This window comes from Myxine glutinosa, chromosome 9, assembly GCF_964187855.1.
Source record: "Myxine glutinosa chromosome 9, kmMyxGlut1.1, whole genome shotgun sequence".
In the NCBI taxonomy this organism is placed as follows: Eukaryota; Metazoa; Chordata; class Myxini; order Myxiniformes; family Myxinidae; genus Myxine; species Myxine glutinosa.
Genome location: NC_136269.1, coordinates 114662449 through 114688792, shown reverse-complemented (window position 1 = coordinate 114688792; position 26344 = coordinate 114662449). Strand labels below are relative to the sequence as shown.

Below are 26344 nucleotides of genomic sequence, written 5' to 3'. Positions count from 1 at the left end.
TTGATCGACCTTTGCTTGTGTGGAACGGACTGTGAAAACGATGCGGACTATATTGTCGGATACGACACACAGGACAGTGATGACGAACTCTAAATGGCATATTCTGTAATCGTGTATGTTTGATGCCATTGACTGCCTGTGTATATTTTGTCATTGACTGCCTGTGTAGATGTGAAGTTATACTGACTGCATGTGTATATATGATTTTGCTGACTGCCTGTGTATGTTTGGTGATATGAATTATTGTGACACATTTTGATGTTATTAACTGCCTGTACAAAATGATAACATGTATTTGATTATGCAACTTATCGCGAATATAAAGACAGTATTTTGCAATTCAAAACCTTTGATTCGTGTCTTACCATTCCCCATAGCACTAATTTGATACATTCATTGGATTCCTTGGCCCTGAAAATATAGGTTTAGTATATTTTAAAAAGTTTTTAGGGTAATTAGAGGCAGAAATAGAACAAAATATGTATTTTACAGTGGCCATTTTGAAAATCCAAAATGGCCGCCATACAGGTATCTCTCCAAATGTAAACATTGATTTTTAGTTTCCTTATGCTATAACCTTTCCAAAAATGTATAGGTTTGCTAATCTACCATGATTTTGAACGAAATATAATTTATTGACATAGTGAACCTGACTATAGGTGTCAGGAGCTGTTTTAAGCCCCCACAAAAAATAAGTGTGGGGTGAAAATTTGGATTTCTACAAAACACCAACAGGATTAGAACAGCACCGGGCAACTCCAGGGTACCCCTGCTAGTATCATATAAAGAAAACCGAAAATCCTAAAAACTGCTGATGCAACGACATTGTGGAAAATAGCAGTTGTTAATAGAACTTGAGAGGACAGGTGTGGAACATTTTACAAAGCCAAGGATTTCAGATGTGCAACATTAATGTAACTAGTGGGGTCGCCCGTGGGAATCCCACGGGCATGGAGGTGTATCATTGCGATAGGTGCGGCCGTTTTTGCGGCACCAGGGACAATAACGTTAGGTGGGAGTCCAAACCTGAAAATGCTGGAGACCAAAGCTGAAATTGGAAAAACAATATAGCCTATTTTACTCCAGGGGGTCCCAGGATTACCCACCCAAAATTTCGTTGCGATCGGTTCAGCCGTTTTTGCGGTACTTGGGAACAGACGGACGGACAGACAGACGGGCGGACATTTGGTAAATTATAGTAAGATAACGCATTTCATTTGTTTCTGTTAAGTTTTATACGAGGAAGATCTGCACAGACTAAGATGTCATTATACAATTTTCACCAAAAAGCGTTACTGACATTGGTGTTTGCAAAAACAAATTGTGATTGTTTTTTTAAAAGTGCTTTGTATACCACGGTGACAATACTAACGAGATTGAAGTCGATGGTGCGCCATTTCAAATACCCACAATTGGTTCACACCAAAAGCAAAGTTAAAATATGGCATAAAGTTTCACCAAGAAAACCCAATATCTAATTGAGAGTTAAAAAAAAAAAAGTTTTTCAATTTGGACCCCCTGTGACACTAGGTCGTCATCCCCTGGGGCATGAATCTAGGGTCAAATAAATCTCAAACAAACATTTCATGTATCCCCCAATGTTGATTGCATTTGCGAAGTTCCATTTAAAATGTGCCCACAGTTGCATTTTCTGGTTTTCCCCAAGGGCCAAAAATGATATAGCTCTTGCATATTCGTGCCATGCGTTCACCAGAAGTACAAAGTTTGGTAAATTTCTACCTAACCGTTTCGGAGGAGATAACGTGATGGACGGATGGACGGACAGACAGCCAGACGGAGCCAAATACAATATCGGCCCCGTTTGTTTTTCAAAAAGCATGGGGCTAAAAAGGGAGAGGCCTGCTCAGGCCTTTTTTCAGTCTGGTCATGTACGAAAATGAGTTCACCCACGTGCTTTCACAGATCTGCACTGGTGTGTGTTGCGTTCCTATATGCAGGCTGTCTTTTGTCATGTGCTGTGTCTTCACATCCACATGGTAAGGAAAAAGCATAACTAAGGAATTTTGATGAAAGTAACTCTGTGGCCCTATTACAAAAAGCATGCTGGCAATCATGCCTTGTATTTCCCCCCTCACATTCTATTTGAAGACACTATTTTGAGGCACATGGTTGCCATGTTTGCCTGATCGAAATGGTGTTTGCTAAGCGATGGAGAGGAGATCTAACACACGTTCCTGTTATCCCCGGGTTATAAAAATTTCAAGGTTTTCAATCTATTATCTTTAAAGCTACATTAATAAGTTTCCTTCGCTGATACTTATCAAAAGTTTGAATTAGCAGTTAGGTTGATGCTCTTGAATTGAACTATAATGTGTTGAAGACTTCACCTTATTCTGAAATAGATTTTTTAAAAATGTACTCCCGAAGGTATTTCACATGGAACTATCAGTCAAGGGGCAGATGTGCTGCAATAAAATATCCAAGATGAGGTTCACATAAAATGTTATGAAGAGGTACACATTCACATCACTTCAGATTCTGACCACCATCGATGAAATTCCCTGTAGGTGACATTTTTCCATCCGAACTTTCATGGTGCAGAAAAGACAGACTGAGGATTCTATTACGATGCTCAATCACAGCTCTCCATTGAGAATCCCAGCTTTATGGTGCATTTGGCATCCGATTACACATCAATCCTAAGCTTCCTGGCAGGATAGAATGAATTACTGCTAATTAATCAGGGAACATTCCTGTAAACAGCCGGATGTCTCTGTGTACTGTTGAGTGTTAGTTTGGAGGATGAGCGAAAACAAAGAGGTTACGCATGTAACAGCATGGCACAGATTTCCATGAAGAAAATGTGCAATAAAATGGTGTGGGCATATGCAATGCTTGTATGAGGCATTTACATAAGGCTGTTGCCAAAATATAGCCTTAATGCATGCCAAGAGGGAGAGAGAGGTTTGTGCTATTACACGTTCCATAATGACAAGGTGTGGTGCTCCCCCAAGGATGCAACTGTATGGATTATCTGCTTTGCAGTTATATTTGACATGCGTGTCAGTCTTTAGAAACTGTTTAATGTGATGCATCATTAACGGACGTGTCAAGTACGTGTAATTTATTTACAAAGACAAGAAGGTCTGCCAGCATCACCATCGTGTCTGACGTTATTTGATCAAAAGGATCGGCTTGTGCAAGAATGCAACATCACTTCCAATCGCATGGTGATTCATGACGTCCTTTTTCCATTAATTTTATGACCCTTTCCAAAAGATAAAATTTTGCTCATTGGAAGCACATTCCAAGCACAAGGATAATTATTGCTTTATGTCCTTCTGTCAATTCAATTAGGCTAAAAAAAATTGTGTGTACACATTCGCTGACCCTCTATGCAATATTGTAAGAATGAAGAAAGACAAACCTCAGTACTTCCACCGACTAAGTCAAGAATAATTAGTGTACGTTAGTCCAACGTTAGTCCAACAGTGTACGTTAGTATGATGAATTTATGATGAATGGAAATGGCCTCTAAACGGTGGTTAGTCCAACAAAGCGGTTAGGGTAGCCTGGTGTTGGCTTAGCGGTTAGGGTGCCGGCTTGGGATCCTACGATCCTGGGTTTGAATCCCGGTGAATCGCTGAATCGCTGAATTAACGCCAGGGGAGTTGACTCAGCCTGTCATCCCTCCGAGGTCGGCAAATTGAGTACCAGCTCACTGGTAATTCCCTGTGTCGCAAGAGGCGACTCACAGGGTTGGCGGCAGGAAGGGCATCCGGCCGTAAAACATTGCTTCAAAAATGGGACCACAGTGCCCAAAAATGGGCAACCCCTGCTCTGCGGGGAAAAATGGCCTCTAAAGGCGATTGTTTGTTAGTCCAACAAAAATGATACAAGGTATGTTTGAGTCTTTGTGTTGCTGAGTGGTAACAATAACAAAACTACCTTTTAAATTCGGGTCTCAATTGTATTTGAAGTCAAATAATCTGTGGATAGATCTTACTTGTTTCAAAGCAATTATTGTATTCGTCCCTCTCTTTGCTTTCATATAAATTTCAAGAATAGAGGAGGAATTTGACGAGAGGATTTGACGTCAGCATCCATTCATTGAAGCAGAGGACAATGTTTGTAAAGGAGAAATAAGACTGAATAGTACAAGGAGACAAAGGACACCAGAGAAGAGAATATTCAGTGAGAGTATAAAGGTTATGTGGGTGGAAATGGGGAACAGCGTGACAAGACAGTAGGTTGCCATCTTAAAAGTAAAGCAGGGAAAGATGAGAATACTTCACAATTCTTGAGAGTCCTAATGATGCGTCCAACAAGGATAACATTTTTCAAAACAAACAATGGATATTTTATCAACTAAAAGTGAACAAGACTATGTTTCTTACAGTGGCGTATGAGGTGCAGCTGACATTTTGAGCATTAACCCATTCATCAGGTTTGAAGACCTTGCCTCAGAGAGGAAAAGAACAATGGTGGCAAAATATGGATAACTAGTTTAAAGGCCGTCAAAAATAAGCCCTCCATCAGCACCATCACAGCACAGTTGTTATAGAATTAGTCTAGTAGGAAGACTAGGTCCCTCTGCACCCCCCGGAGATATACTTCTAATCAGTGTTTCTAGATTGGAAAAAATGTGTAGAAAATGACTAGCTATGGCCCCAAGCTGAAAAAATGTCCCACATACCATTTTTATGCAAATTACTGCTGCAAATTTTATGCAAAATTATGCAAATTTTATGCAAATTTTTGATGAGGAGTAGAGTTGAGGGGTCTTTGAGGGCTTCATCGAGGTGCTCTCGGTTGCAAGACTGGGTCATTCTGAGAAGCACAGCAGGGTCAGAGATCATGATGTTCTCCTCCTCAGTGAATCTCTCCATCAACAGCCTCTCCATTGCCTCACACACTGTTTTGAGGCAAAAGAGGGACTTTGCGTAGGCCTTTCCACTGAGAACACCTTTGAGAGATCCACTTGTTACTAGTTGTGCCTCAAAGAGAATCTCTGCATATCCAGAACCACGCATCTTGTGTCCAGTGAGCATCCCGATGTAGTTCATGGATGTGTGGAAGGGTCCAATCGTTACTACATGACTAGCAAATTCATTTGGCCAGCGCCAGATGATGGGAAGGGCTTTCATGCAGACACCCAGATCAAATGTATTCAGGACCCATCTCTGACCCACCTCAGCAGTTGCTGCCTCGGAACGCTTCAGTAGCTCACGAACAACTGCGTTGTCTGTGATCGGTTGGTGGATAGGCGTGCAGTAGTCGACTGTTGATTTGCTGGGTGGGGGAGAACCAGTTGCAGAGGTGAAACCCCCTAGCCCAGGCACAGGCTGCAGGCCATTGCCATGCCATGCAGGCACCAGGCACAGACCGATCACAGACAACGCAGTTGTTCGTGAGCTACTGAAGCGTTCCGAGGCAGCAACTGCTGAGGTGGGTCAGAGATGGGTCCTGAATACATTTGATCTGGGTGTCTGCATGAAAGCCCTTCCCATCATCTGGCGCTGGCCAAATGAATTTGCTAGTCATGTAGTAACGATTGGACCCTTCCACACATCCATGAACTACATCGGGATGCTCACTGGACATAAGATGCGTGGTTCTGGATATGCAGAGATTCTCTTTGAGGCACAACTAGTAACAAGTGGATCTCTCAAAGGTGTTCTCAGTGGAAAGGCCTACGCAAAGTCCCTCTTTTGCCTCAAAACAGTGTGTGAGGCAATGGAGAGGCTGTTGATGGAGAGATTCACTGAGGAGGAGAACATCATGATCTCTGACCCTGCTGTGCTTCTCAGAATGACCCAGTCTTGCAACCGAGAGCACCTCGATGAAGCCCTCAAAGACCCCTCAACTCTACTCCTCATCAAAAATTTGCATAAAATTTGCATAATTTTGCATAAAATTTGCAGCAGTAATTTGCATAAAAATGGTATGTGGGACATTTTTTCAGCTTGGGGCCATAGCTAGTCATTTTCTACACATTTTTTCCAATCTAGAAACACTGATTAGAAGTATATCTCCGGGGGGTGCAGGGGGACCTAGTCTTCCTACTAGACTAAATACAATGCACAACTTGTGGATTTACTTTTGTTTCATAAATAAAAGTATGATTATTTTACATTTATTATCAAAGTGATGCCCAGAGTATAATGATGCTCACTCATTCCCAGAGTAAAATTACTCACCTGTATATATTTTTACTGCAAATAAAAATGACTAACGTCTAACCTCGAGCGTTATTGTTGTGAAAATGACCGGGATGGTCATACAATGAACCCAAATTCAGATGCGTGCAGTAAAAGTTTTGGATAGAATAAATTCACCTTTCCAGAGTGGAAACAAAATGGCAAATGGTGCTAACACTGATATTTTGTGTTTTCTCCCATTTCAGTAACGGAAGAGGCGTTACCTCCGTGAACGTGAGGTACTTCTGCCAACCCAGAGAAATAAATGCAATCTAGGGCTTTTAAAAATGTATTTATATACTGTATATATAGAAACAGTAATTAAATTCCTGTGTGGGGCGAAGTGTGAAAAACTCTGACTCAACATGGGACTTGAAACAAGGGCCTCCATCACTTTCGTGGCGACAGCCCACTGCGCTATTGAGCCAACCAAAATGTCAGAATTTTCTACACTTAACACTGTAAGCTTTATAATGGCCGATGTCTTACGTGCCTGCTCGGCAGACCCCAGATGTGAGTGTAAGTATATGTATGCGTATGTATGTGCATGCAAGTATATGCAGAAGTGCATTGGAGATTAACTCATCTACAATTTTTTATAAACAGAAATTAAATTCCTGCGTGGGGCTAAGTTTGAAAAACTCTGACTCAACACGGGACTCGAACATATATATATGTATGTATATATATATATATATATATATATATATATATATATATATATATGTATATATATATATATATATATATATATATATATATATATATATATATATATATATATATATATAGTCACGTTAAAAAGTGAGTACACCCCATGTAAAGTTTTTACTTTTTCTACATATTTAAACATACAGCTATTTGATCTTCATTTCAACAATATTGATAGATAAAGGTGATATAATATGACAAATATCATGAAACATTTACATTTTGTAGTCCATTGTATAATTTAAATATACATAAATGCAAATTTCGCATGTGGAAAAAGTAAGTACTCAGGAAATACTCCCACAGCTACAGAATGATGGACGAGTGGAACAAACTACCAGGGAGTGCAGTAACCGCCAAACCATCACTTTCCTTTAAGAAAGAGCACAGAGGCTCATCATGGGATACAAGTATCCTTCTCAACCAGAGCGTACACCGGTCTTCTTCCGAAAGCAAAGGATCGTGAAGCTCGGTGCGTGGTACTTCAAGAAGGAGAACAAAGGTGATCTCCGGATTGTGGAATCGTCTCCCTCTGTGAATCGTCTCATCATTGCTCCCAATTACTGTGTTGCGCTCACCCATGCACATACACAATCTCTTCTACATGATATTAGACATTAGAAGTGCTGAGTGTAGCATAGGATTTGGTCTGTGGGGTCATGGTGGGGAAAAAATGGACTCCCAAGATACATCGGCCTGGCTAGTACTCTACATCAAGCCACACGGTCCAAATATCTTGTGCAGTTGCTCTACAAAGCAGGACACTGTCTCAGCTATGAACAGGTGTTACAAGTGGACACTGCCTTGGTAGAAAGCATCCTAAAGTCAATGGATCCAGTAACTAGTGCTGTCATACCACCAAACATTGTGGACAACAAATTTATCCACGACACTGCTGACAACATTGGTACCCTTGATGAGACTGACCCTAGGTGAGAAGAATACTTTTGATGTGATCCAGATAGTGGCATGGCAACGAGGACAAATACCAGATGCTGCACTTCAAACCATCCTCCAAACATACTTTGACTGTGCCGTGTTATGGAAGAACTGTATCCTGCCAATTATTTATCAGACCTGACAAAAGTGAACCAGTATTTACCACTGCTATTCACCAGGCATGGTTCAGGTCACTTGTAAAGGATACCGATTGTGGAAAACAAGTCCAAGCAACCCACCTAGATTTCTCCCTTTGTCAATAATCTACCCGAAAAGAATGTTTGGCCAGTTTTAAATCAATGATTCTCATCAGAAGATCCATAACTGACATCAGTTGGATATTTGTCGATAATCCTTGCCCCAGCTCATGAGCTGGAGACATTGAACACAGTTGCAAGAAGTTCCGTGGCCATATCTTCAAATTTTGGACAGTATCATGCAGTCATAACGGTAGATCAAGTGCTGTACTCGACTGCAAACAGATCGAATTGAAGTGGTCTATTACAGAATATCAGATTATATGGATTCCATGCCTTGGTGGTCTCCACATTGCGATGAACGTTTTGAAGGACATAGGAGATCACATCGATGGATCTGGTTTAGCTGAGATGTGGGTGGAGAGTGGATAGCTTGGGGGAGAGCACATTGGTGCTTGCTCTTGCTGGGAAGGCCAACAACAAAGCTATCAGGTCTCACAAATACATTGTGGCACATTCTGAATATACGTTTTCTCTCCTTTTGTGCCGAATGTGATAAAGAATGCCATGATGAACTATCAGTGACGTCTGCTGATGAAAACACCGAAACAGTTCGACTTGATATCGGTGCTGAAGCAGGAACAATTTCAGAAGGTTCTCTGATTTCACCAAGACTGAATCCACAAATGTAAATTTCACTTTCTGGTAGATTTACATGGAGATGATCTGGATATTGTTATGATTCACTCAAGCCCAGAGTGATGGTATCTGGGACTTTTACCTCCACTCTTTCAATCCGATGTTGCCTTATTTGTGATTGTATGTGAAAAGGGCATGTTTTTATTGAATCAACTGATTTCATAACATAGTACAATAATATGGTACATTAATTTTTATCTACTATATAAGAGAGATGTTGGTCTGTGTGTGTGTTTGTGTATCTGTCTGTCTGTGTGTCGCCATTGTTCTCAGAGATGGCTGAGCGGACCTTTGTCAAACTTTCAGTGGTTCATCAGTGAGTGCCTGGGAGTGTTTTAAGCAAAACAAACCAAAAAAAATTCTGAAATAAAAAAAGTTCGTGTTTTTGGATTATTTAAAAAATAAAATAAAAATCGCTCGATAGTGCCGAAGCCTTTTAAAATTAATGACAGTTATATACAAGTATACATTCGCATAAATAAATACAAAACAATCACCAGACATTTGAACACAAATAAATCAAACAATTCTGGAAGTGTACGAAATTGGTAGTAAGGCTTCTTCTTCTTCCTGATCGGCATCACACTTAACTCAGAAACGTGATGAACGTCACATTCACCACCATATATTCAACGAAAAGGTGATGAACCCCCTTCCTCTCCTGCCTCCCCCTCCCCACCCCCCCCCCCCCCCACTCCCCACATGGAGGTGCCGGTTCATGGGGTGCCGTTTCTTCACTGGTTTGGAAGTGTTGGATTTGTATGAAAATTCCGTTGCTTAGGTGAGATTTGTATTTGGAAGGTGTTTTGGAAGAAGAGAAGCTACAAAGAAAAATACATGTTTTATTTGAGTGACTTCATCGTGTTGTTGTCTTTTTATGAAGCTGAAAACATGCTTTGACAAAAAGTGCATTGATTTGAATCCTCTGTGTCCAGATGCTGGTGGAGCGATGCAGTACATTTTTCTCAGGGTGTTTGTATTCGGGTGGAAGGGCTCTTGGTATTCAGGTGGAAGGACTCTGCGGCTGGAGTTTGAACCTTGCTTGCCTCACCCTCAGGATTGTGGAGTTCAATAGTTTGGTCCAAGTCCAGCAGCACCTGCCTCCCCGGCTCAGCTGCTGCCACCACCCCCCACCCCGAATGCTCTCCTGCACCCCCACCCCCTCCCCGCCCCACAGGTTCTCCTGCCCCCCCCCCCTCCCGCCTGCAGGTTTTCCTGCCCCTTCTCAGTCTCTTCCTGCCCCCCCTGCCGTGATGATTATCCTGCATCCCCACCCACTGGCTCTCCTGCCCCCCTTCTCAGCCACCGTCCCTCCCTGAGTAAGGTCAGGTACCCCTGCTAGTTTCTTTAACAAAAATGTTTTTTTTTTTTTCCAAATTGTCTGGAAAATTCATGCTGTTAAATTGTATTGTAAGTAATTAATTTTGAGCATGTACGCTTCCGTGGCATACGTCACATCCTGGTTGAAACAGATTTAGCCTCCTCCCATATGTCACATCCGGCATGTTCGAAACGCTGCCGCCATTTCGTCGTTGGGCGCATGGATTGATCATCATCAGGAAAACGGTAGATTTAATTGTTTGCTGACGTGAGATTCGGACGGATCGACCAGCATTCTCATTTTGCTCTGTACCCTGGTCAGACAGGGGTAAGTTCCTTTAGGAATACCGAGATGCTTAATGATTACTCACGTCATTGGTGTGATGAAACTAATATGGTTATGTCTTAAGGAGCAGTTTATTCAATGGTAAACGGAACTGAAACGTACATGATTTATGTGATCTATTCTATGTGAGTACAAGTTATCCAGTTTGATTGTGTGGATTAGTCACACGTGTTGTTTTATACTATTAACTAATTAAACAATCCTCATGTTCTGTTACTGAATTTGTTGGTTGATGTTAGTAAAGAAAGGGGTTTGGTTGTCCAAGTGTGCCTTGGTGCACGTCTTGCGATAGTATGTAGACATTGTCTGCCCCTGATGTATCTCATGGTTGCACATTCGTCTAGCCTGTCGGACTTGTATTTGGATGTACCTGTGGTTGCATACTCGATGTATTTATTGTAAACATTGAACCATTATATCATCCATTGATTGAGGTATTTAATCTGCTACCTGCAATCTATCTTTGCTGAATAGTGCTTTTGTAATTTTAGGGTTCTTTCATTACCTGCATATTCGAATACAGCAAGTATCAACCACCATCCTGTGTCTTGCCTAATTCTTCCCGCATCACATTATGGTGTCAGAAGTGGGATATGCAACAACACCCCCAGTCTGTGTGGCAACCAGTACGAGCCACTTCCCCGGAGAAGACTGATGATCAGACAGACCATCGAGGTGCTTCGATCATTTTTGGAGTGAACTGATTCCTCCTGATAAATTGGAGATTCTGGACCTTCAGCTTGTTGTTGGTTGCGTGATTGGACCCTGTTAAGTATACGGTGAATGCTGTACTCCTGAAATTGGATAAATTCCTTTTAAGCTGGTGAGAGAAATCTACATTATCTGCCTGTGTTGAATTTAATTTGGAATTATTCTGTACTATTAGTGATTTGATTTTCCCACCACTGTATATTTGATACTTGTCATTGTTGTGACATAATGGTGACCCCAGAGGAATTGGAAGCTGCTATTGCTAGGTTAACGGAAGAGTTAAGTCGAGAAAGACGGAAGTCATCAGAAGCAGAAAAAGATGCGTCGGATGCAATAGCAGAGAATCGCAACCTCGTCCGAGAGCTTCGGGACAAAGACGAGCAAAGACTACCAATGCCAGCCTCATGTGCAGGTTCAACTTCAACTGAAGAACGCTTAGTATTTGTCTTCACGCAAATTGGAGCATTTCCGTGACAAACCTGAAAAGTCGAGTGACCTTACAATACCGGAATGGGTGTCCGATGTTCGATGTCAGCTGGCTGGAATTTAAACAACAAACAGCAAGTCGATTTTATACTGGACCATTATCTGATCTGGAAAAGCTCGACAGGAAATTATTGGAAGGGGAGAGGATTTAGTTGAAGATCCTGAGGAAATATTGGGAGTTCTTTTGAAAGTCTGGCGATGGTAACACCCTATCACAACTCCAAGAACAGTTTTTTGCATACCGCCAATGGGATAATGAAAACCTTCTGACGTCTTCACTTAAGCTGGTCGAAATCTATGATAGAATAGTCTGTATGGATGCGTCTTTTAAACGAGCAGAGAAAGCACACTAAAGGGACGATTAGCTGGTGCTGTAAGAGACGAAAACCTACAAAGAGAAATTCGCCGTCTTAACATGGAATCCCCTAATTTGAGCTACTTTGACACTCGAGATAGAGCCCAACAGTGGTTAGGTGTTAGTCAGAAACCGCAAGTCAAGACAAGCACACTGAAAGAAGTCATGGTCCAAGAAACAGCTAGTGCTGAAAGTGAACTGCTGAAGGAAATTAAGAGACAAGGTGAACAGCTTTCAGCCCAACAGCAGCAAATTGAGAAGCTACTGCAGAACTCGCAAAGATCAGGTGGAGCTGGCCGGCAATATGGGCGATTCTGGCAGAACGATGGCCCCCGACGCTGCTGGGATTGTGGGTCAGCTGAACATTTTCGCAGGGACTATCCACGTCAGGGAAGATCTGGGCAGAAAGATGGAATTTCGCCAGTAGATACTTTAAACTAGAGCAGCCTGTCATTGTGAGCCATATGGCAGGTAAACAGAGGGATCAAGGCTCGATATTACAGAAAGCAGTTGGTAGGTGAACAGAAGTTGGGGTCATGATTGGACCCCTGGAAACCATATGCTTGTTATATACAGGAGCACAGATCTCCACTATTACCGAATCCTTTTTTAGAGAGCACCTTGTTCGGGAAGGAGAGTTGTTAGATATTTCTGCGTTTCTACATATATCTGTGGCACAAGGACTTTCTGTTCCCTACTTGGGATATGTCGAGTTAGATCTAACTCTGCTCGGAAGGACATTTCCACAGATGGGATTTCTTGTTGTTCGTGATATGACTAATACCCCGATAGCTCGACGCAAAAAGGCTTGTCCTGGTGTTATCGGATGTAATATTTTGAATCGCGTGTCAAATGCACTCAGGGATCAGGATGGTCCACAGTTCTTAAGAAACCTTGTCCAGAAATCGGAGGAAAAATGGGCTTCTGTGTTGGCCATGTTTGATGAAATGGATGCCAGCAACGAGACAGAGGATGACATTGTATCCAGAGTTCGAGTCCCAGGGAGAAAGCCTGCATGGGTTCCAGCGCGGACAATTGTCATATTAGATGGATCACTTATGCCTGCAAAGGGAGGACAAAGCTATGAAGGATTATTGGAGCATGTGGAATCAGACGTTGGGCCACTTCCCAAAGGCTTAGCTGTAGGTCCTGCACGGGTGACCGTCTCAAGTAATGGTTGTGTGCCGGTCCAAATGGCAAACTTTGGTGACAAAGATGTGTACCTAAAACCCAGAACCCCAGTTGGTGTTGTACGGAGATGTATGTTTGATCCGGAAGTTGAAGTCAGTCAAGTGAGTGACAATTAAGTCTACATTGAGGAGGTCTCTGCAGAACAGAAACAGTCCACCTTTCTACCAAACATTATGGACAAGATGCATTTTGGTAATCGTCTCGACACAGAACAGCGTCAACGTGTTGACGGAGTTTTGGCTAAACATGTTTCGGTTTATTGTAGAACGGATGACGATATTGGCTGTTGTGATGAAGTTACTCATCAAATTAGTCTCAAGAAAAACGTCCTGTTGAAGGTTCCACATCGACGTGTGCCGCCACAACAGTGGGGAGAAGTTTGAGAGTACCTAAAGCAGGCTGTAAGAAAAGGGGTCATCAGAGAGTCTACTAGCCCCTTCACATCACCTGTGGTCCTAGCTAGGAAGAAGGATGGGAGTTTACGTATGTGCGTGGACTATAGGGCACTCAACATGCAGACTCACAAGGATGCCTATCCTTTACCCAGAATAGAGGAGGCCTTACAAGTACTCAATGGATCAAATTACTTTTGCAGCCTTGATCTTGCTCACGGATTTTACCAAGTTCCCATGGCATCAGAGGATGTGGAGAAGACCGCATTTAGGGTTGGGACAGGAGGCCTCTATGAATTCCTGAGGATGCCTTTTGGGCTTTGCAACGCCCCTGCCACCTTCATGAGACTAATGGACAGGGTATTTGGTGATGAAAATTTCCAGACTGTGCTGATTTACCTCGACGATATACTGGTGTTTGGTCCGACATTCGAAGAGACTGAGGAGATTGGATATGGTGCTAACCGGACTTGGGACCTTTAATCTGAAGGTCAAACCGCAGAAATGTTACCTATTTGAGGAACAGCTCCATTATCTAGGACATGTTATTGGCAAAGATGGTGTCTCACCTGACCCCGAAAAGACTCGAGCGGTGATGGAATGGAGGAAGCCAAGAACCGAGCAGGAACTTCGAGGATTCTTAGGCCTCACTGGCTACTATTGCCGCTTTGTTCCGGGATACGTGGCCATAGCCGCACCATTGCACACAGTCTCCTCTCTGGAACTCAGAAGAGACACAAAGGCAAAGTCAAGAAGTCTGTGAAACTAGACAATCGTCCTTTCAACCGACTTTGGACATCGGAGTGCACAACTGCTTTTTCCGAGTTGAAGCGTAGACTGTGTAGCCCACCAGTTCTTGGTCATCCTGATTTTGGCAGCCCATTCATACTGGAAATAGATGCAAGTTTTCAAGGGCTCGGGGCTGTTCTTCACAGAAGCAAGGGGACAGGAGCACTCTCATTGCCTACGCTAGTAGAGGTCTGAGAAAGCACGAGAGATCAATGCAGAACTACAGTAGTATGAAGTTAGTTACTTGCTTTATGTTGCGCCATCACAGAGAAGTTCAGAGACATGCTGATTGGTGCCGAGTTTGTTGTATACGCTGATAACAATCCTCTTAGTTATCTCAACTCGACTGCAAAGCTAGGAGCTAATGAGTCCAGATGGGCTGCAGAACTTGCCCAGTTCAGATTTTCTATACACAAAGAATTAAGTTAAGCACCCCCCCGTTTTTTTACAACCTCGCACATTACAAGTTTGTTGTCGTCAAAACAGTGTAATATACCCATGATATTGCTATATTTTCTGGAGAAGTGATATTATGGTCACATAAAAACATAACAATCATGCCGTTTTCAATATTTTATTCTGAATAATTTAAGGTGAAAATTTTTGGGAATTTTAGGCATATTTTCACCTCGATTTAAGTATGGAGCTATAGGTCCATCACGGACAGTGTGGATGACGTTTATGTTTTCTAACGTACAGTCATTGTTCTGAGAAGACCTCTAGCGATCTTTGCGTCAATAACGTGTGTAGGACCCACGTGATCGGATGGAGCAAGGTGCTGTGACAACCATCCCCTGGCCTGCGTACAGTCCTGACCTGAACCCCCTCGAGCACGTTTGGGACATGTTGGGACGACAAATTGCGAAGATGGTCCCTACAATAGCCAATCTGGATGAATTGGAACGTGCATTACATCGGGAATGGAACAACCTGCCACAGCAACGCATACGACGGCTTACAGGGTCTATGAGACGTAGGGTTGAGTCAGTGATCCGATCACGTGGGTCCTACACACGTTATTGACGCAAAGATCGCTAGAGGTCTTCTCAGAACAATGACTGTACGTTAGAAAACATAAACGTCATCCACACTGTCCGTGATGGACCTATAGCTCCATACTTAAATTGAGGTGAAAATATGCCTAAAATTCCCAAAAATTTCACCTTAAATTATTCAGAATAAAATATTGAAAACGGCATGATTGTTATGTTTTTATGTGACCATAATATCACTTCTCCAGAAAATATAGCAATATCATGGGTATATTACACTGTTTTGCGACAACAAACTTGTAATGTGCGAGGTTGTAAAAAAACGGGGGGGGGGTGCTTAACTTAATTATTTGTGTATATTAAGTACCGTTCTGGAAGGAGCAATAGAAATGTGGATGCATTGAGCAGGAAACAGGACCACGGAGATCAGCCAACTACAGTGCGACCCGAGGAAGGCTTTATGGAAATGATGTCACCTGAAACTTCAACACCTGTCCCCTCTGAAATTATGAAACAGTTTCACAGAACTATTGCTCAAGTTTGGGACAAGGAGATCCATGTTCGGTCTGACAACACAGCCCCTCCAGCCCTTTCCACTCTACCAACTATTCCACACGCTGAGCTTGACAAGGTTCAGAGAAGCGATCCAACCATCAGCCGAGTTCGCCATTTTTGGAATGGAAAGCAGTGTCCAACTTCATCTGAATTTACCAAAGAGCCTAAGTCTGTGAGAAAACTTCTCCGATCCTGGGACTGCATCACAGAAAGGTTTGGTATCCTATACCGCAAGGCAACCATTAATGGGAGGAAAGTAGACCAGCTTTTACTACCGTCATCTCTCAGGAAGCAGGTGTTAACTGAAGTCCATGATAAGTCAGGGCACCAAGGAGCAGACCGCACCTTTGAGCTCCTGCAGACGAGATGCTACTGGGTTGGAATGGAGGCAGATGTAAGGAACCACTGCAGTGGATGCTCCAGGTGCACTCTTTCCAAGTTTGGCAAAAGTGTGAAACCGACTCTTGGGTCGCTCATTGCAAAAAAAACCCTCGAAGTTCTGGCAATTGACTATACTGTTCTTGAAAAGTCTTGTGGTCTAGAAAATGTCCTTGTGATGACTGATGTGTTCACAAAGTACACTCAAGCAGTGGCGACTCCAGACCAAAAAGCTACTACAGTGGCAAGAGTGCTTGTGAAAGACTGGTTTGTGAGATTTGGTGTACCACTGAGGATCCATAGCGACAGAGGCAGAAATTTTGTAGGTTCAGTAATCCGAGAGCTTTGCTCCATATATGACATCTGAAAGAGCAGGACAACTCCCTACCACCCGCAAGGAAACGGCTCATCTGAGCGTTTCAACAGGACTATGCATGACCTCCTGCGATCACTGCCCCCAGCAAAGAAACGGGTGCGGCCAAAGTATTTGTCTGAAGTCATTTATGCGTATAATTGCACTCCTCACTCATCAACCAACTATTCCCCCTAGTACCTCTTCTTTGGGCGGAACCTAGACTATTGACCACCTATTGGGACTGAACGAGGGGCAGGATTATGGCACGGTTGGTGATTGGGTCACCGATCATTACCTAAGTTTGAAAGAAGCTTTCAACCTTGCATCAGTGAAAACAGAAAAGGAATCATTGAGACGCCAAAGGTTGCACGATCGGCATGCACAGGCGACCAGCTTGCCTATCGGTGTTCGCGTTTTCTTGAGAGACCGGAGTCATCAGGATAGTCACAAGATTTAGGACGTGTGGAGCCATGTCCCACACCACATCATTGGACGACCGGACCCGGATGGTCATGCCTACTTGGTCGAACCTCTTCAGGGTAATGCCATTCCAAAGACAGTACAGAGGACTGACATTTTCGACACCAGGGACATTGTCGATGACCTCCATCAAGATCCTCTGCCCATTGGAACAGATGATGCTCCAGAGCAACAACAAGAGAACACCGAGGTCGTTGGCAATGCTTCATAGGATGAAACAGGATATACACTTCATTAGTCCTGATGCAGATCCCATAGTGGGCAGAGATGCGAGTATGGCAAGTGATCAACCTGCTGCATCTTGCATCAGAGTACATGAAGGACTTCGTACGATAGACACAGCAGGGGAGCAACCTACCACTTCAATAGAGGACGAGGATCCTGCTACTACCAGGCAAGACGTTGATCGTTGTGAGCTAGGGACAGAAGAGGAGGCTCCATCTCCAAGAAGAACAACTAGATCGACAGCAGGCCAGCATAGTAACATTTATCATGAGCCTAGATCAGTTTTAGCAGAGGAGTTCCAGTGCGCTCAGTCAGTCGATCCGAAAATTCTTGTGAATGTTAGCCAAACCCAACTCTTGTTAATGCAGATGTTGTCTCGGATTAAGTAACTCTTACTGCAAGGGAATCTTGTTTGATTGTACCGATAAATACAACTTGTATTGTAAGTTTGGTTGGCGGGGCGCCAACCATGCAGCAGGGGAGCGTGTAAGTGATTAATTTTAAGCATGTACGCTTCGTGGCATACGTCACATCCTGGTTGAAACATATTTAGCCTCCTCCCATGCGCCTTCTCCCATATGTCACATCCGGCATGTTTGAAACGCTGCCGCCATTTCGTCGTTGGGCGCATGGATTGATCATCGTCAGGAAAACGGGAGATTTAATTGTTCGCTGACGTGAGATTCGAACGGATCGACCAGCATTCTCATTTTGCTCGGTACCCTGGTCAGACAGGGGTAAGTTCCTTTAGGAATACCGAGATGCTTAATGATTACTCACGTCATTAGTGTGATGAAACTAATATGGTTATGTCTTAATGAGCAGTTTATTCAATTGTAAACAGAACTGAAACGTACATGATTTATGTGATCTATTCTATGTGAGTACAAGTTATCCAGTTTGATTGTGTGGGTTAGTCACACGTGTTGATTTGATACTATTAACTAATTAAACAATCCTCATGTTCTGTGACTGAATTTGTTGGTTGATGTTAGTTAAGAAAGGGGTTTGGTTGTCCAAGTGTGCCTTGGTGCACGTCTTGCGATAGTATGTAGACATTGTCTGCCCCTGATGTATCTCATGGTTGCACATTCGTCTAGCCTGTCAGACTTATATTTGGATGCACCTGTGGTTGCATACTCGATGTATTTATTGTAAACATTGAACCATTATATCATCCATTGATTGAGGTATTTAATCTGCTACCTGCAATGTATCTTTGCTGAATAGTGCTTTTGTATCTTTTAGGGTTCTTTCCTTTCCTGCATATTCGAATACAGCAAGTATCAACCACCATCCTGTGTCTTGCTTAATTCTTCTCGCGTCACAGTATCCCCTAATTTGATCTGAAGAAGCACGTCTAAAGTTACTTCACAGTATGCAGTGCGAGAAAATGTAAAAACTCAACAATGTGGTGGCCATTTTATCTTTTTGGAAATTGTAAGGTCAAAAACTCAAATTTCAGCTTGTGGAACCATAATTTTTGGATTCAGCATATTCAAATCGGATAAAAAGTCAGGTTCTCAACTTGTATGCAAAAATGCCTCTAACAGTTGCATTTATAAGAAATTCTTGCATCAGTACTTTTTCAAGTTGTAAATTTGACAATTGCAATTTGTGAAACTTGTGCATTATCAGAAATTTGTGGTATTTGTGCATTTCGACCTTCAAATTAAACCGTAGAAAACAACAAAGTAGATTCCTCAAAAAAAAAGTAACACTGAAAGAATGAAATCTTGAGAAATAAACGGAAGTTTGAGCTAAAGATACCAAACTACTCAAACAAGTATTTGATGATATAGATAGAGGATGCATGGAAGACCATGAAACAAGTGTATGCTGACAACGTGATAACAGTGCTCTGGCAAACCAAGGGTAAAGGTGAGAAATGACTCGGTGATTAATCAAGGGATGCAATCACAGAATGCAGACAGGCTAAAATTAAACTATGCAAAGTGACTTGAAGAGCAGAAAAAGAAGCCAGAAATGAAGAATACCATGTTAAGGATATATCAGTGAAATGTATGGCATGGAAAATTAAGAGGTAGCACAAAAATAAAAACAGAAAAAAACCCTGTATTCGAAACAGAGGCCGTGAGTGCATCAATAAGAGGAGATAAGTATATTCTTTACTAGTTGGCAAAGAGTTTACTGGAGAAATTAAATCCTGGTCAGGTTAGAGCCAAATAGGGCAATCCATGGTCAGAAACTGTAAGAGGTTCAATTGCTTGAGCTTCTTGGGCTCAACATCAGCCATGACATCATTTTTGCGAAACATATAGAAAAGCTGGTCCCCAAAGCCAGGCACAGACTGGGAATCCTCCATGGCTCCAAGTCTTTCCTTAAAAACACAGAAGTGCTCGCAACTTTTACACAAGTACCTCTGTTCATTGTTAAGTGGAGTACTGTTCACCTGTCTGGACTAGCACATCTTCACATCGTTTAATTTGCAGAATTCTGTAGAATATAAAGATTGTTGGCATCTCCCGCAATTAGGCCAAAGCACATGTGTTGCTCTCACATTGCAGGCAGGTCATTTGCCTCTGTTTTTATTTTAATTGCTTAATATCCCTCTGCTCTTTCAGCCCTCCAAACATCCCCAGCAACTCCAGGATGTACATGTTCTTCTGCCTTCCCACTCCCTGGTTAAACTTTCAAAATCAAGGCTGACTGCACACCTCTCTTTTGTTGCTTGCTTCTCCCATCTGTGGAACCTTCCTGTTATATTGCACTCTTCCCTCCAGGGCTTCAAGAAGGCAGTGTACCACCATGTCAACACACCTCTCTTCAACGGGCCTCAGTCGTGTAAAAACAACAACAAGAAAACAACGACACCACTCCGGAATGCAAGCAGCAAAGAGGAGCATTGCATTTCCATGATGTCCTCAAGGGACTGGAGACAGGAAAAAAAAAATCAATGATAATGAGAAATTGCCCAAGGTCACCACTGTCTCGAATGAGAAAATCACTCATAATGAACGAAAGGCAACAATTGCAAGGTAAAGGAACAACTAGCCAGCAGAGACAGATCAAATCAACGCAGAGCTGATGAAAGCAAACTGCAGTGAGCTTGACGTTGGAAATCATACGATTACTGCTCAACAATACCTGGGAATGCAATAAAAGTTCCAGACGACTGGAACAATGTTATTATCGTAACGCCAGTGCCGCATGATAGCAAGGAGGCTCTAATTTCAAGGCATGGGATAAATACAGTACAGCACATTTACATACCCTTACAGTCTTCACAATCTGAAGACCTATGCAATGTTTGTTATACCGGTATTACTTGTTTCAAGCTTGCTGGATAGTGGCTTCTGATTGCTGGGCTTTCCTGAGTAATGCTGCCTGGATAGAATGTTACTTATTTAATTCTCTTGCCCAGTTTTAGAAGGTGACGGCACAAATTCATATTTACATACGAGAGCTGACATGAAGGCACATAATTAGGATTTTGTTTGTGCTGGCCTGATGGTGTGGGAATTATTTAATTTTGCACACGTTTGAAATAGTTGAATTATATAATTACATTGCTGGCCTGATGGTACTGGAATTATTTATCTGCACTGGTTTGACGTGTGTGTGTGTGTGTGTGTGTGTGTGTGTGTTACGTTTATGCGGGTAGGTAATTGAACACCATAGCAAAGGTAGGATTGAATAGAAATAGTATTGACCATGTGATGTGTAGGAGCATTTCGATGTAATAAATAGGGAAAATGTAGCTTAAGGTTGTGTTTAAATGTTCATCATACGAGGGATGATGCCTTGTTAATTAGTAGTCGGGTTTAAGGTTAATTTCCCCTGTCCATGATACCCTCTATGGCCATCCCTAATATTTATAACAACCGCCGGCCAAGCAAAACATCAGCCGGCTAGTTTTTACGCTCCATAGACACATACGGCAAAGGCCCGTATCGGAGAGGCAGAGCTACAATAGTCTGATGGACAGGGAACGGGACCGATAGGCCACGCCCCCCGAGTGCCGCAGCCGATGATGTGGGAGAGAGCACGAGCAGAAAGGGAGGAGCTGGCGGTTCGGGGAAGAAGCTTGGACATTTTGTTTCTGAGGAGAGCGTTTTTGTGTGGTGACCGTGAGGAGGCTTGTGCTGCTGTTGCTGGTGGGCTGGAGGCTGCGCTGTCCTTCCCCAAGAGGAGGGTGTTATCTCATAACTAAAAAAGGAGAGGAAGCTTTGAGAGACCGAAGAGAAACAGGGCCGTCTATGCCACTCAAATGCCAAACAGGAAATCAGAGCTGTCTCCCTTGACATATCACGTGCCTTTGATACGGTCTGGCACCCAGCTCTGCTCACCAAACTCTCCTCCTATGGTATCCATGGAAATCTCCATGCATGGCTTGCGGACTTCCTCTCTGGTCGTAGTCAACGTGTGGCCCTAAATGGATTTCTCTCATCTCCCCTTCCTGTTCAGGCTGGAGTTCCCCAAGGCAGTGTGCTGGGCCCTGTGCTTTTTCTGGTCTTTATCAATGATCTCTCCGACTCTCTGGAAAATCCTCTCTATCTCTTTGCTGATGACTCCACTCTCTGCCGCTCCATTCCTCTTCCCTCAGATCGGCAGTCTGCAGCCTCCTCACTCTCTGAAGACCTGGACAAAATCACAGACTGGTCAAACAAGTGGAACATGTCTTTCAATCCTGACAAATCTCACTCTCTTACTATGTCTCTCCGAAAAGATCGACTGGACAACCCTCCCATCTACTTTCTCAACAATCCTCTCCAAGAAGTTCTGTCGCTCAAGCTTTTGGGTCTCACTATCTGCCATGATCTTTCTTGGGAAAACCACATTTCCAAGCTGGCCTCCAAAGCCAGTCGCCGACTGGGCATCCTCCGTCGTGCGAAGTCCTTCCTCGGCACACCTGAGCTCCTCACCACATACAAGGCTTTCATCCGCAGCTCAATGGAATACTGTTCTCCCCTATGGGCTGGTGCTCCTGCCTCACACCTGGCCCGGCTTCACGCTGATGAATCCAAAGCTTTCAAAATCATTGGAATCTCCCGCGATGAAGCTACCTCTGAGGGCCTTTCACTCACTCACCGCAGGCAGGTAGGTGGTCTTTCTGTCTTCTACCGACTCCTCTCCGGCCTTGCTCCCCCAGCTCTCTCTGTGCTCTGTCCCCCAAATATTCCTACAGGTCGCACAAGATCTGCCAGCAACCCTCTGATGGTTAAACTGCCGAAATCTCGGCTTTCTGCTCACCTTCACTCTTTCATTCCTCTTTTCTCCCGCCTCTGGAACAAACTCCCACACTCCCTTCAATCCCACTCCTCCCTCCAGGTCTTTAGAACAGCTGTTCACCACCATCTCTTATCTTCCCCCATCCAAAACCTTGATCTTTTCTACCACAACTAATTCACCCCAGATCCACCTTGTTTGAAATTCCAACTTCTTTCCTGGAAGTCCTGGCAGTGTCCATATGTTTATAACTCTCCCACCCCCCCCCCCTTCACATGCCTCCCCCCAAAGCCCTCTCCCTCCCACAGATCTCTCGATGTCTCCATGTCTCTCGGTCCCTGCTCTCAAATGTTGTGTTTGTGTCCTGCCCCCTCTCTCCCCATCTTGTCTACCACTCCCGATGTTATTTGTTTTATGTGTCTGTTTGTCTTTCTGTGTGATTAATGTTCGCTCTTTCACGAGCCTCGATCTTGTATACAAAAAAAAAACAAAAAAAAAAACTCCTCGGTACCAGGAGTCCTCGGCATTCGACGTTGCCCCCAGCATCCTTCTGACCTTCCCACTCGGGTGGCTGCGGGCTTCGATGACCACCGGCCATACCACAGGATCCATATTGTGGCCAGCTAAGTTCCGGAGGGGAATTTTCATGATACGAGTGAGTATTTGAATTTCTCCATTTCTCCATTTCTCCATGTGAAGTTAAATTTTAATTGTAATTTAAATCTTTTCAATGAGTCTGAGCAGGATTTTAGGACCTGTGGGCTGATGCCGTCTGGTCCAGTTGCAGAATCAGAGTCGAGGTTTGACAGAAACTTCTCCACCTTGTCAGGAGAGAAGGACACACAGTCCAGGAGCAGCTTGGTTCGACTGGGTAAGGTGTGTACAGGGAGAGATGGGTTCAGAACACAATATTTTGAGGCAAACACAGAGTTGAGGCATTCGGCTTTTTCACGTGCAGTGTCAGCTGTGTAGCCGTTTGAGGTAAGGGAGGGGATGGAGGGGGAACAAACACCAGAAACAGATTTGACCAGACGCCACCAGGATTTGAAGGAGGGAGACAGGTTTGAGAGTTCAGTCTTGAGAGTGGAGAGATATTGTTTCCTGGCTCACCTGAAGGTGGACAAACACTTGTTCCGAGCTTTGTGAAAGGAACTGAGATTGCCTTTAGTTGGATTTGCCTTCCAAGAGGCAAAGGCAAGTTGTTTCTGGGCATCTGCGTCGCAACAAGCTTCAGTGTAGCATGGACGGGAGGAAGGGTATGACAACTGAAGACGAGATGGGATAAATCTGTGCATGAGAGAGAGCAGTTTACTTTGGAAGAATTCCCAGGAAGAGTTTATGTCAGAGGCAGTAGAGATGGGAGACCAGTCCAGATGATTTATGGCTGCTTGATGACCGTGCCAGTCAGCCTGAGTGAAATGCCAGACTCGTCGGTGCTGAGGAGGCTCTCTGAGAATGCCCACCAGAGAGATGTCCACGTTAACAAGCAAATGATCAGAAGAACCGATTGGAGCAGAATAAGAGCAGCAGACATTTGCAGGGAAGTTCGTCATAACCAACTATAGAAGAGAAAATGCTCTATTGACTGAGAAAATCTTGGTCAAGTCCTTTCGGAAAAGCTCCTTAGCATGACAGAAATTCTCAACTTGACCCAAAATACAGCATGCAAGGTGCCTCCAAGGCACAAATGGCTAATGCAAAAAAGACCAAATCGTGCGAAGACGAAAAGCCATGATTCGGCATTTTAAGTTGACAAGTCCTTGACCACCCTCAGATATCGGCAAATTCAATCTTTCTGGTCGTAGCCAATGCTTACCAGACCAGAAGAAATGAGTGACACTCTCCTGTATTTCATCGACTAAACCATCGGGTGGTTGCAGAGCCAAAACGTTGTGCCTCAGAATGGAGGTGACCAGGTTGTTTATGACCAATACTCTGCCATGGTAAGACAATTGGCAGAGTAGGCCTTTCCATTTTATTAAAATCAGTTCAATGCGTTCAAGCAAACCTTCCCAGTTTTGCCTGATGAAATCTCCAGGACCAAGAAAAACTTCCAAAAACTTGATCCCATCTCTTCTCCAAGTGATAATGGTGGGGAAAGACAGGGGTGAGGGGGGAGGTGGAGAGAGTGGGGGAAAAGGGGGGAGTAAGGGATTCAAGCCACAGTGCTGCTGTTTTTTCCCAGTTGATTTTTGCTGATGAGGCTCTGCTAAAAAGTTCTAAAGCATGCATCATCTTAGCAATGTCATCAGAGTGTCCATATATCATCAGCGTAGGCAATGGTCTTCATAGTATGGTGTAAACCTTTAACAGTGAAACCAGACAAAGACTTATGAAGAGTGTTTAAGAGGGGTTCAAGGGATAGGGTGTAGAAACCACATGAAAGTGGGAAGCCCTGCCTAACACCTCTTTTAATACAAAAAGAGGGAACAACCTCATTATGTTTAGCAGGGCAGATATGTTTGAATAACATAAAAATATACATTATAAAATAAAAGGTCCAAAACCAAGTCGATTTAAGACTTTGGACATGTATTCATGAGAAACATAATCAAAAGCCTTCTCCTGATCTAGGAAAACAAGGCCAACACTTTCATGATGGATATCACAAACATCAATCAGATCACGAATAACAGAAATATTGTCATGGATATTACGACTAGGAACACAATAAGTTTGGTCCATGTTTACGATGTTCTCCATGAAGGGTGAAAAGCGCAAAGCATTATCTTTGGAAAAGATCTTGTAATCAGTACATAGTAATGATACTGGTCTCCACTGGGAAATGAGTAAAGGATCGCCTTTCTTGGGAAGCAAGGTAAGTACTGCTCTTTGCAGCTCAACGGGAGTTCATTCTTTTCAAGGCTTTCCTGGAAGACTGAGAGCAGTTCAGGGCCAATTAGGTCCCAGAAAGATTCAAACAATTATGTCGGTAAACCATCAATGCCAGGTGATTTTCCATTGCCAAGGCTCTTTAATGCGATGGAGAGTTCCTCAAGTGTGAGTGGTTTTTCCAGGCTCAGCCTTTGCTCTAGGGTTAAGGTGAAAACACCATGAAACAAGTGAGAGACACCATTAAAATCAATTTCCATTATTTTGTAAAGGTTGGAGAAGAAGAGTCGAGCTTCCCTCTTGATTCCTTCAAGGTGAGTGATGACAGAATTGTCGGGGCATTTTAGAGCTGAAATTTGGGGGTGAGGAACCTTAGATTCAAAATCAAAGAAGTATCGGGTTAGCGTGTCTGAAAGGTTGAGCTGCTGAAAACGTAATCTTGTTAATGCCCCTTGAGTTTGATTCTCAATTATTGTATTATGGAAAGCTTTCTTTTCCTTCAGTCTCAGTTCTTGTTGGGGGGGGGGGGGGGGGGAGGGTGAGTTTTAAAGTTTGTTTCAATTTGTAGAGTTTGTTTTTCTAAACTAGCCTTTATTCTACGTTACTCTTGTGTTGTTAAGAAACAAAATTGTTGGCACAATCCTCTACATTGGGCCTTTATATTCACCCACCACAAACGCTGATCTGTAAACTGGTGTTTTTTATTTAATAAAACGAGACCATACGTCTTCAAAGGCAGCCCTAAAGGAGGGGTTTTCTTAGATGGTGACATTAAGTTTCCAGAAAGAATTGCGATTCAAAGACAGATGTCAGTGGTAATTCAGAGTAACTAAATGGTGATCTGAAAAACCAGAGGGTGAAATTCCAGTGGTAGGGTGAATTTATATACATCTGGTCGAGCCTAGCTAGGTATATCTGGTTGTTTGTGATCTTGCTCTTTCCATTTTATTGCAGTTAAATAGTGCAGTTAAAATCACCTGCCATTATAATACACCTGTGTAGGTCTATTTGCCTCATATAAGGCCATAATTTAGCATGGT

At 43.1% G+C, this 26344-nt stretch overlaps 1 protein-coding gene across 1 annotated transcript in view; it reads right to left on the bottom strand.

Moving 5' to 3' along the window:
- Positions 1 to 26344, bottom strand: part of NRXN2 (neurexin 2) — an 871230-nt gene that overhangs the window by 394872 nt on the left and 450014 nt on the right. The window lies entirely within an intron of this gene.